We start from the raw sequence: 13,071 nt of genomic DNA on the forward strand, positions 1-13,071 counted from the left end.
TATATATTAGAATCAGACCTCAAGCAAAAAAAGCTCCCTTTCTAGAGGTCTGTATGTATACTAGTCATACTTTCTGCTGTCGTTCCACTTACTTGGTCTCACCCATCCTTTTCCTTTCCAGTGAGCCTTTGAAACCTCTAAGGAAATTTTTGACATTCCAGATGCTATATTCTATAAAGGAAACAACTTCCTTGTGAGTAATGAACATTTGCTAAGCTCCCACTTAATAAATACCAAATAAAATGACATTTCCATAATCAAAGTAGAATAGAAAAATAGTATTGCACATGAAACTGAAAGTCTGGCTTACATAGAGATTGCCTTTTAAGTATGTGAAAAAGTCAACATGTGATTTTCATAGCTGTCCTGGTTATGTGTGGTTCTTTCCCGGTGTTTTCTGGGGATTACAAAATTCACATGCAGTTTTAGAACTATGATTCATAATTAGAATCAAATTAATAAGGGTTCATTAAAACACAAGCACTATTGAAAAATAGCCTTAACTATCAATTACTAGTTCACATAACCCCAAATTTCAACCTCCCCATCCAAACCTTCCTGTCTATCCAACTCTCACAAGACAGAGAGGGAGTGAGGCCAGCCAGAACGTTAATTAGCATAGTCTGGAAGACCAGTATGGATCCCACTCTGACTTCCCACTCCCTCCTCATCTCAGCTTCCTGTATTTGCCCCCCAACGCTTGTATCTTTCTCCTATCCAAGTAAGTGCTGTCTGACTAATGTCTCAGCAACGACAAAAGACTAGGGGAAATTGCCCAGCAGCCATGTCCCTCACTTTCCAAAAGCCCCACATTCCTCTGACATTTCATTTGTCCTCCATGCAGACAAAAATCAGGCAAGCAAAACTGATGTCAGCACATTTAGGAGTGCTGGTAGAACTAGTAAATCTTCAACAAATCAAAATAAAAAAACCTTAATGAAATGATATAAAACCGCTAGGGATCACAAATTTAGGTTCAGAATTGAATGGAACTGATCAAAAGGTACCAGATGTATGATAATTCTGTCCTTGGAATTCTAGCTATGAAATTCTAACAACTTATGAAGTTCTAACAAATTTATGAAATTCTGACAATTAGCAAAGGAAGGGCACTCTCTCCTTTGTAGCTCTCAGAGATGTCACTTGTCCTCATGCATTCTTAAGGACACAAAGAAATGCAAGGACAGTGTTAGCCCCCCATGTTTGTGAAAAACAAGATTAGATCAGCCAGATGCAGTCTTTAATAAAATACAATTAGTGCTCCTTGCACCCTTCCAAAGTAGGAAGAGAGGGGAAGTTCTACTATTTCCCTTCTCTCTTCAAGAGAGCCTCCACCCTCCAAGCCTGATCTCATAAGCCTTTTTGTTAAGAAGAAATAAGCTCTCAGGGTCTTTAGCAGCAGTATTAGTCCCCTTTTCCAAGTGATCAGCCCAGCCCTTGTCAGGATGATAGTTACACTCATATTTTCCCAAAATAATACAAGAATAAAAGGTAGAGAGGGAAGCTGGGTAGCTCAGTGGATTGAGAGCCAGTCCTAGAGATGGGAGGTCCTAGGTTCAAATCTGACCTCAGACACTTCCCAACTATGTGACCCTGGGCAAGTCACTTAACTCCCATTGCCTAGCCTTTACCGCTCTTCTGCCTTGGAACCAATATACAGTATTGATTCCAAGACTCCAAGGTAAAGTTTAAAAAAAAAAAAGAATAAAAGGTAGATTAATTATGAGACAGCAAAAGTAGGGGTAAAAAAGAAAAACATACATGAAACAATTATTTCATTAAAGTAAAATACACAATAAGTCATAACATATTGATTCAATTTGTCATCAAATAGTGATTAGTGAATATAAAAAAGTACAGAAAAATTATGATCTAGATTCATATAATTGCCTTTCTTTTTTCATTTAAATTCCAAATATGGAAACAGCTTTTATGATGCCACAAGCATTTACTTTTTTTAATTAACCACTATCAATATAATCACAAATCATACATTATTGATTCAAAGGTAAATTCCAAAGATCAAAGGAATTAAAGCCTTTCTCATTCTTTTTCTTTAAACCCTTATATTTTGTCTTAGAATCAATACTGAGTATTACCAATAGCACCAGTATCACCAGGACAGAAAAACATTAAAGGCTAGGCAATTGAGGTTCAGTGAATTTCTTAAAGTCACATAACTAGAAAATGTCTGAGGTCAGGTTTGAACCCAGGACTTCCTGCCTCCAGGTCAGGCCCTATCCATCAGAGCCACCTCAACACCTCTAGCCCTTCTTCTTCTTATGGAGATGTCAGCAAGATAAACTGGAAATTAAACAACTTCAGGGAAGTAGGAAACCAAGCAAGCTATCATGAACAAAAGGTCAAAAAAAGAAATATGATGAATAAGTTAATAAACAAGTTCAGAAATTTTCCCATAAGTTTAGAGTCAGAAACAGTAAGTTTTCATTGTGATAACTAAAAGGACTTGTTCTGTTGCTAATTCCAGATTTTAAACTGGTTTTTAGTTACCTCTGTGGATTCCCTGTGGCACAGGAGTCACACATCTACAGATGCATTGTCACAGGGTATTTCAACTGATCTGTAGGCTGGTTGCCACATGTAAATGAATCAGAAATGGAAGCCAGTTTGTTGGTAACCAATTTACTTCCGATAATCTCAGGAGTGGGGCACTATGGATCATACATCCCACTAATGATAATAGCTCTTATCCATAACATTTTGCAGTTTGTAAACCTTGTGCCCCATCACCAACTCTGGGAAGCACTGAATCACAAAATCTCAAGAGTTGGAGGGGAAATCAAAGACCGTGGTCTTCAGAGGTTCATAAATTGTGGTCCAGGGACTCCTAAGATTCCCCAAGACCCTTTCAGGGAGTCCTTGATGTCAAAATTATTTTTATAATACTACTACTAAAACACTTCAGTTTCAAATATGGCAAGCATATGAATAGATATATGAGCCACATGTACAAACAATTTTCAGGTAGGGTCCTTAATATTTTGTGTGTGTGTGTGAATTTAAATGGGTCCTGAGACCAAACATTTTGAGGAACACTATCTAACAATTAGACAAGTTATACCTTTTGATCCAGCCATACCACTGCTGGGTTTATACCCCAAAGAGATCATAAGGAAAAAGACATGTACAAAAATATTTATAGCCGCGCTCTTTGTGGTGGCAAAAAATTGGAAAATGAGAGGATGCCCTTCGATTGGGGAATGGCTGAACAAATTGTGGTATCTGTTGGTGATGGAATATTATTGTGCTCAAAGGAATAATGAACTGGAGGAATTCCATGTGAACTGGAATGACCTCCAGGAATTGATGCATAGTGAAAGGAGCAGAACCAGGAGAATATTGTACACAGAGACTGATACACTGTGGTACAATCAAATGTAATGGGCTTCTGTACTAGCAGCAAAGCAATGATCCAAGACAATTCTGAAGGACTTATGAGAAAGAAAACTATCCACATTCAGAGGAAGAACTGTGGGAGTAGAAATACAGAAGAAAAGCAATTGCTTGATCACATGGTTTGATGGGGATGTGATTGGGGATGCAGACTCTAAGTAATCACCCTAATTCAAATATTAATAATATGGAAATAGGTCTTGATCAATGACACTTGTAAAACCCAATGTAATTGCTCATTGGCTATGGGAAGCGGGATTGGAGGAGGGTAAGGAAAGAACATCAATCATGTAACCATGGAAAAATATTCTTAATTAATTAATTAAAGTTTTCAAATAAAAAAAAGAAAATTAATTAAAAAATTAGACAAGTTAAATACTTAAGACTTTAGTTAACAGTTTAACCAGTGGTGAGCTGCAGACACTTGCATCAGCAGACTGTTTTTTTTATTTGTTACATTAAAGTTCCCAAATATCACCTTCTTTCCCTCTTTGCCCTCCTCAAGCTAAAGAAAGTATCATTTGACAAAAATATATGTATGTGTGTGTAACTATATCTTGCTAATTTTTCTTCATCAATTCTTTCTCTAGAGAATACATACACAAGTTTTTCTTCAAACAATATTTTTGTTGCTGAATATAATGTTCACTTGGTTCTACTCATTTGGCTCTTCATAATTTCACGTAGGTCTTTCCATGTTTGTTTTTTTAATTAACCTGCTCATCATTCCTTTTGGCACAGTAGTATTCCATGACAATCATATGCCACAACTTGTTTAGCTATTCCCCAATTGATGGACATCTCCTCAATCTCTAGTTCTTTGCTTCCACAAAAATTGCTGCTATAAATATTTTAGAACATATAGGTTCTTTCCCTTTTTCCCTGATCAACTTAGGAAAACAGTCTATAAGTCTTTGAGTATAATTCTAGATTGCTTTCCAAAATGGTTGGATCAGTTCACAGTTCCACCAACAATATCCAAACTTTAGAGATAAGAATTCACTACTTGATAAAAATTACAGGGAAAATTTGAACGCAGTTTGGCAGAAACTGAGTTTAGACCAACATATCACACTATTTACCAAGATAAAAGCAAAATGAATAAATGATGTAGACACAGAAGTTTGGATCTTTAATTTTGTCAAACACAAGGTTACTGTAATCTTTTACTACTCTTTGTTGTGTATTTGTTCTGTTTCACTGATTTACTTTTCCAGTTCTTAGCCAGTCTTAGTTTTGATAATTACGGCTTTACTATATTGTTTAAAATTGCACCAGCTGTTTGTTAAATTCTCAATTTGGGTATTTATACCTCACAAATAAGCATATTACAAATCAGGGCTTGGTATATATTGTTTTGTTGACTGTCTAAGAAAGTTATGGAAAAATGGTAATAATGAAATGACAAGATGATCACAAAAAAAAAAAAAACAACCACCTCAAAAGACTTACAAGAAGTATGCAAAGTGAAGTGAGCAGAATCTAGTACATAGTAACAATAGTATATGATGATCAACTGTGAATAACTTAACTATTATAATCAGCAATGCAAGAATCCAGGACAGCTCCAAGGGACTCATGAAGAAAAAGGCTACCATTGCCAAAGAAGGAAATGATGGAGTTTGAATGCAGATTGAAGAGTGCCATTCTTCACGTTATTTCCTCCAATAATTTTCCTCTAGTGTAAATGATTTTTGTTTTATTTCACAATATGACAGATAGAAATATGTATTACATGATAATACATGCATAAACTATGTCACATTACCTGCCTTTTGGGGATAAGGGGAAGAGTGGCAGAAAAAGAGAGAACATGGATTGCAAAATGCCAGAAAGTGAATATCAAAAATTGTATCAATATATAATCTGGAAAAAATAAAAATTATAAAAAAAGAAAATTATAATAATGCAGATTAAACTTCAAAGTATGTTGTGCCACACAATTGTCAGGATTTTGTTTTTCCTGAGAGCCAGTTGTTTTTAAGCATTCACCAGTATACCCTTAGAATCCATACCTACACAAGTCCCCTCTACAATATACAATCTTATAGATGCTAATTTGTTCCCCCTACTTCTAAAGTGATTCTAAAGTACTCATAAAGTTCTTTCATATTTCCTAATTATTGTTGAAATTTTGTTCTATGGTTACAACTACTGTTGTTGCAATTTTGTTCTTTCTTTCCTTACTTATCTGATTTTTATTCTGTAAATTTATTTACTCCTTGTATTAAAGCTTCTTTTTTTTTTCCTTACTTATTCCTTTGGTCCTCCTATTAGTTTTCCAGGCTTTTTCTTTGAGGATTTCTTTCTTTTCCCCATCTTTCTGTTATTATTGCTATTCTTTTGTAATCTTTAGCATATTTATTGTTATTTGGAGACAGAGCCAGATATAGTCACTACCGCTCCTTCATCTTTTTGATTAAACTATGATTTACTTTATATGTTTCTCAGATTATGGCTTTTGATTCTCATAAGTCTGAGAGGTATGTTACACAATTATTCTCCCCTTTTTATGGATGAGAACACAGGCTCAGAAAATACTTCATTGGCATCTGAACTTTTTGATAATTAGACAAGTTTCTCACATTAAGAGAACCAACAGTCAAATTTACGTTCACAAAAGGTCAAAAACTTGTGTGATTCTTAGAACCCTATGCTCCATTTTCTACTACTCTACCATTGTTGTTGCTGAGGAATAAGAGGGCCCACATAGAAACAAGATTCATTTTGTAGTTTTCTTTATTTCATGGGCTACCTTAGCCGACGAATTTATTAACTAGTAGTCAGCCTACTATTCAAAGTAACTTTTGTGCTTTATTAGAACCATAGAATGTCTGGGCTAAAAGGGAACCCAAAAATCAATTAATATATGTCCATTGTTTTGTATAAGAAGAAAGTTAGGCACAAAAAAGTTAAGAAACTTGCTCAAGTTAGATGATTAGTTAATATAATGAGAGTATTACCCAAGTTTCCAAACTCATAACCCAAAGTTCTTTTGCTGGGCAATGTGAGTGTAATCTTTTCTATAAATATTACCAATCCTATATTCTTGGCCTTTTACTTAAAATTATTAAGAAATCAGAAACACAAGAGAAAAAATAAGATGTTAAAAAAAGGAAGTAATCTACGATTCTTAGTAAATTTGTAAAACTTTTAATAATTTCCACAAGATGGCACCCTTGCCAAATATTTCTTTTTTTTTTTTTTTAAACTTGATGGGCATCCTTGCTTTGCCGCTTCAACAGGGCAGGAGAAAACATTCTGTGGCAAAATCATACCCACAAATTGCAGAATTTTCCAAAATGTGGTCAGCTTATCAAAGTTAAGTCACTGTTGATGACTTGAAAATTGTTGGTTCATCAGCTTCTGCTAAATAAGCTGACAATTAAACAGCAAAATATATACACTGGCCATATTGGTATAGTCAGCTAAATAGGAAATCAGTCTAAATCACTGAGTCTTTGGAACCACTAGGCAAATTTTTGACATTCCAAATGCTACGTTCTATAATGTCAACCTCCTTCTCATGAGGAATAAGCATTTCCAGAACTCCCACTTAACAAATACCAAATAAAACCAGCATTTCCATTTACAAAGTAGAGCAGAAAAGTTGCATTGCACATAAAATTGTAGGTCTGGATTACATACAAATTGCTTTTTAAGTGTATGAAAACATGTAGTTTTCATAGCTGTCCTGATTGTCTGTGGTTCTTTCTGGCCTTCATTCTGATCTCTTCTGTGTATTTTATAAAAATGCTTTAAAATTAAGTTTAATTCTTTTTTAAACTATCTTCCTTTTCTCCCTTCCCTCTTCTAGCTATTTTATCTCTTTTCTGTACCTATATTTCTCATTGCTTCTTCTTAACACATTCTCATTTTTTCTCTACCTTTTGCTACTGTCTCTGATCTCGATGACTGTCACTTGTGTTCAAGACTCTCCAAAAGTTGTGATTTTCCTTTTCTGTCATCTTTGCCCACCTGACTCTGAGCTCTTACTTTTCACAAGGTTCTATTCCAGGTCCTGCCATCCTTTCCAAGAAGTTTAAAAACAAATTTTTTCCAACAACTAGTTTAATGTTCAAAAGAGTCAGACGTTTGATATTATACACTAGGATAACCACAATAATAATAATAAACTTCTTAAGAGAGGCAGAGAGATATAACATCTCCTAGAGTCAAGAACTTGGTTCAAGTGCTGGCACATAACAGCTGTGTGATCCTAGATAAATCATTTAATTTCTTAACCCCTTCCCCTCCATACCTACTTCCCCACTGTCCCACATTTTCCCCCCTTTATCTTCTGTCTCAGAATAAATAGTAAATAACAATTCCAAGGCAAAAAAGCAGTAAGGATTAAGCGTTTGGGGTTGTGACTCCAGGTCTGCTTAGCTGCCCCTGCGCCCCACAATTCTTTAAGGCTATAAGTTGACAACCTACACTGGTAAAGAATGGTAAAGAATGGTAAAGAAACTATAATGGAGGGGGCAGCTGGGTAGCTCAGTGGAGTGAGAGTCAGGCCTAGAGACAGGAGGTCCTAGGTTCAAATCCGGCCTCAGCCACTTCCCAGCTGTGTGACCCTGGGCAAGTCAATTGACCCCCATTGCCCACCCTTACCAATCTTCCACCTATGAGACAATACACCAAAGTACAAGGGTAAAAAAAAAAAAAAAAAAAAAAAAAAGAAACTATACTGGAGTCACTTAGCTGGTTCCATCCTATCCAAATAAATTTCTTAGCATGCAAATGGCCAGCTTGTTGGGCTTAAGAACAAGGTAAAATAGTGTTGGGCTCAGGTTCATCCTCACAGGGGAGAGAACTTGACTTCCATTAAGAGAGGGCAATCTGAGATCCAGATGGCACAGCTTGGAGAGGACCATGGAATAGCCTGGTCGACCTGAAACTGATGGAGGAGGGCAGTGATAGAAGTGGGACCCTCATGGTCTGAAAGCTTGTATTTTTCACCAGTGAGTACTAGGGAAGCATGAAATGCAAAGCCTGTACTATGAATTTTTTTAATTTTTTATTTTTTTAGAAAAATTTTCCATGGTTACTTGATTCATGTTCTTACTTTCCCCTTCACCCCCCAACCTCCCCATAGCCAACACGCATTTCCACTGGCAAAACCTGTATTATTAATCATTTGACCTTCTGTATTTGCATCAGCCTTGTGCTCTTGTGAATTATTATTGCTTGTTCTGTATTTACATTAGTTTTGTACTGCTGTGCATTTATTAATTACCTCTGCTGCTCTTTTAATGTTCTGTATTTACATTAAGTTCCGTACTATTGGGTATCATCTACCACCTATTAAATATCACATTATCACCTATCACATTCATCAGAAGACCTCGTGGTCTTGTGCTGTTCTATACCCTCTGTATGTACTCCCCAAGAGAGTAGTGAGACATCTCCTATACAAGGGGGACAATGGAGGGAACATATAGCCTGTGCCCTAATGACCAAACCTACGCATGCCCCTTATTACCTTTTTGATGTCCTTGAGTTCATGTGTCAGAAACAAAAATTCAGCTCTCCTTGGACTCATCCCTTCTCCCTTCTACCCCCATTTCCCAGGGTTTTCTGCTTGGAATGCCCAGCTCAGGGCTATTCTGAGAAAAGGTGGAGATTTCCCTGGAAAGAGAGGTGACAAGCCCCCAGACTCTCAATAAATCTGCCAGCTGCAGTTCCGATCATTCCATCATCCCCAAAGCTACTCCCTTAGCCCCGATGCTATTCTATCAGCCCTTAGACCATTTCATCAGCCTAGACAAGTTTATCACCCTAAACCTCTTCTTTCAATACCTCTGGACAGAACAGACATTCAGAGTTTTGAGTCTCAATTCTTTGAGGGAGATCCTGCTACAAACTTTGGTGTGTTTTCCTACAACAAAATCAGGGCAGGATAAGGGGTTGGAAATATTCGATTTGAAATCTTCCCTCTGAGACATACCAGTTCTCTGTGTCAACCTTGGCAAGTCATCTAACTTCTCAGTATCTTGGTCAGTTGTCTAAGACCTTAAGTTGAGTCGTTGATCTTCACTGGAGGGAATTTCCATACTAGGTTTCATCAATGTGAGGAACTCCTCACATTGATGAAACCATAGCTCTATCCCCCAAATCCTCCCCTACACACACCAAAAAAAAAAAAAATTTAAATTATAACACTCTAGAAAGTGAACAAGCTGCCTCTTTGATTCTAAGTAGATGCTTTGAGAGCATCCTTATGCTTTTGTTTCTTCTTATGTACCTCTTGTTCCACAGGGCTATGGGCAGAGCCTCATATCATATGGATGCTCAGGCATTTCTGGCTGACTGACTGGCTCTTGAAGTCAGCTAGAAGCACAAACAAGCTAGAGGCTTTAAACATCTTGGCAATTGCTTAATCCAGGGAGCAACAAATAATGGACCTCCAGACTGTCCCATCTCTTCCTAAAATGTAGACAGCTTTACAGTCCTACTAACAGATATTCTAGGCAGCATCTTCTCTAAAAAATGCAAGGGGAGCTGGAGACCAGAAGGTGGAGCATAGCCTAGTTTTCCATATAACCTCTTCCAAAAAAATCTAGAGGGGGCAACTGGGTAGCTCAGTGGATTGAGAGTCAGGCCTAGAGATGGGAGGTCCTAGGTTCAAATATAGCCTCAGACACTTCCCAGCTGTGTGACCCTGAGCGAGTCACTTGACCCCCATTGCCCACCCTTACCACTCTTCTGCCTTGGAGCCAATACACAGAAGTTAAGGGTTTGAAAAAAAAAAGCATGTAGAAAACTCATTCAGTTGAATTCTGATCAGGAAATCCAAGAAATGTCACCATGAGTTATTTTCTAGGCTAGGGTGGCTTAGAGAAACAGAGAGGTCTGTGGGAGCCTGAGGATAGGGTCTAGCCAGGAGCATATAAGAGCATGGAGCAGTCCAGCACCTAGGTTGGTGGTACTGGTAATGATGGAAGAATCAGTCTATACATGAAGAGTTCAATGGTGTAATGCTAGATCTTAGAAAGGATACAGCTAGAATCAGTGCATACTGAGTACATTGCCTCAATGTGAATTTTTTATGGGAAAAACCCTGCTTATTCATTATATGAATCTAAGAAACGGAAAACTATGAAAAAATTTATAAATACATAGAAAATAGCCTAGCTGGAGCACATGAAAAAATCAAGTACAAAAAACAATTCCTTCAAACAAAATGATTACAAAAAAAAACACTTCAGAAATATGATTCTTTGGCAAAAGACGCACATATAGCATCATACAGAGAGGCATGAAACATGAAAGGAACAGGATGTTTTGGAGGAAGAATTACGTCTTTTTAATGTGGAAGATTAGCTGGAACCAAGATGAAAGCAGTTCCAGGTTCTTTTTAGTACTATCCACAAATTTCAGCAAAGATTAGAAAATTATGAAAAACTCTCGAGTAGAAGAGGTTCAGGAAGCAATCATGAAAAAAAGAGACTAAACAATAGGCAAACACAAGTCACACCAGTATGAAGAGATTTAAATTTTGACTTGGTTTTCTTTCGTATAACTGAGCAAGCCTGTTAAATCACTGTTACTTCTGCAAAACTAACAGACTATAGATGATATATTTTTTCAAATGTCCAACTAGGCAAAGAAACTTTCAATAAAGTTTGTTTTATGAAGGATTTTTTTGGTTCAATGTTTTCAGTTTACATTTTCATGTATATTTTGGTAATTGATAAATTGATTCTCACAAGTTATATTTTACAAGGAAGCACATGGATGTGCATGTATAATATATATATTATATATATTTATGTATATATGTGTATATGTGTGTGTATATATGTATATATATATATATAAATATCCAATGAGGGGTCTCCTTTCCCCTCCTTGGACACCACAACTTAGTAAACTTAGTAGATAAATCTTCAGGAATCATCTGAGGTACTGAGAAGTTATTACATGCCCAGCCTCATATATCTACAAATATACCTAATTTCATTATACTTCAGTTTATTTTTACTGTGCTTTGCAGATTTGGGATATTTTTTTTTTACAGACTGGAAGTTTGTGGCAATGCTACATCAGGCAAGTCTATTGGCATCATTTTCCCAACAGCATGTGCCACAACATATCTCTGTCATAGTTTGGTAACTTTCACAATTTTTCAAACCTTTTCATTATTATTACATCTGTTATGGTGATCTATGCTCAGTGATCTTTCATGTTACTCTTTTGATTGTTTTGGGGCACGACAAATGATACCCATATAAAATGGTGAACATAATCAATAAATGCTGTGAATGTTCTAACTGCTCCACCTCTGTCTCCCAATATTGAAATTAGATCAATTAATAATCCCGCAACTCTAGGAGTTCAAGTGAAAGGAGGTATTAATTGATGAGGTAAATTTTATTACTGCTTATTTTAAGAAATTGCCACAGCCACCCTAGACTTCAGGAACCACCAACTTGATCAGTCAACAGCCATCAATATGGAAGCAAGACCCTCCACCAGCAGAAAGATTATCACGCAGTGATGCATTTTTAAAGCAATAAAGTGTTTTTATATTAAAGTATGTACATTTTTAAAGACATGATATTATTGCACACTTAATAGTCTATAGCAGTGATAGGCAACAACATTCTCCTGGTTCTGCTCCTTTCACTCTGCATCAATTCCTGGAGGTCATTCCAGTTCACATGGAATTCCTCCAGTTCATTATTCCTTTCAGCACAATAGTATTCCATCACCAACAGATACCACAATTTATTCAGTCATTCGCCAATTGAAGGGCATCCCCTCATTTTTCCAATTTTTTGCCACTACAAAGAGCACGGCTATAAATATTTTTGTACATGTCTTTTTCCTTATGATCTCTTTGGGGTATAAACCCAGCAGTGGTATGGCTGGGTCAAAGAGTAGGCATTCTTAGCACTCTTTGGGCATAGCTCCAAATTGCCATCCAGAATGGTTGGATCAATTCACAACTCTACCAGCAATACATTAATGTCTCAATTTTGCTACATCCCCTCCAACATTTATTACTTTCCTTTGCTGTCATTTTAGCCAATCTGCTAGGTGTGAGGTGGTACCATAAAGTTGTTTTGATTTGCATTTCTCTAATTACAAGAGATTTAGAACACTTTCTCATGTGCTTATTGATAGTTTTGATTTCTTTATCTGTACACCAGTCTTTTTGAATCTCCTTTAAGGGGCTCATTAAGAGGGAATCGCCCTTGGGGACTTTTCAGAGCCAGTCCCTTTTGGGACTGGTCAAGCTTCAATTCTTCACATGCTGAGTCTCTCTGGACACTCCTGGCTTCCAACTTCAAGAAGGAAGACCGAAGATAGAAGACAGGAGTTTCTTTTTTACTTTCTATGTGTGTTCATTATGGAAGTGATTTTTGGTGGGAAAATGGTCAAGTTTTGGACATAGTGGTCAGAAGTTAGATGGATTTTGATCTAGATTAATAGTCTTTAAGGGAGTAGATGGATGTAGTTCTAGCCTGGTATCCCTTTCTGAAGAAAATGGCTTCCAGCCCCAACCTGGCAGAAATGAAAGTTTCTCTTGAAAAGAACTGTGGGAGCAGAAACACAGAAGAAAAGCAACTGCTTGATCACATAGGTCGATTGGGATATGATTGGGGATGCAGACTCTAAATGATCACTCTAGTGCAAATATCAATAATA

The 13,071-nt window shown here is 36.8% G+C and overlaps 1 pseudogene; it reads left to right on the forward strand.

The window, feature by feature from the left end:
• The first annotated feature begins 784 nt into the window (after window positions 1-784).
• Window positions 785-10,902, forward strand: LOC123241283 (annotated as a pseudogene).
• The last annotated feature ends 2,169 nt before the right edge of the window (window positions 10,903-13,071 follow it).

The sequence above is a fragment of the Gracilinanus agilis genome, chromosome 3, assembly GCF_016433145.1.
Source record: "Gracilinanus agilis isolate LMUSP501 chromosome 3, AgileGrace, whole genome shotgun sequence".
Lineage (NCBI taxonomy): Eukaryota > Metazoa > Chordata > Mammalia > Didelphimorphia > Didelphidae > Gracilinanus > Gracilinanus agilis.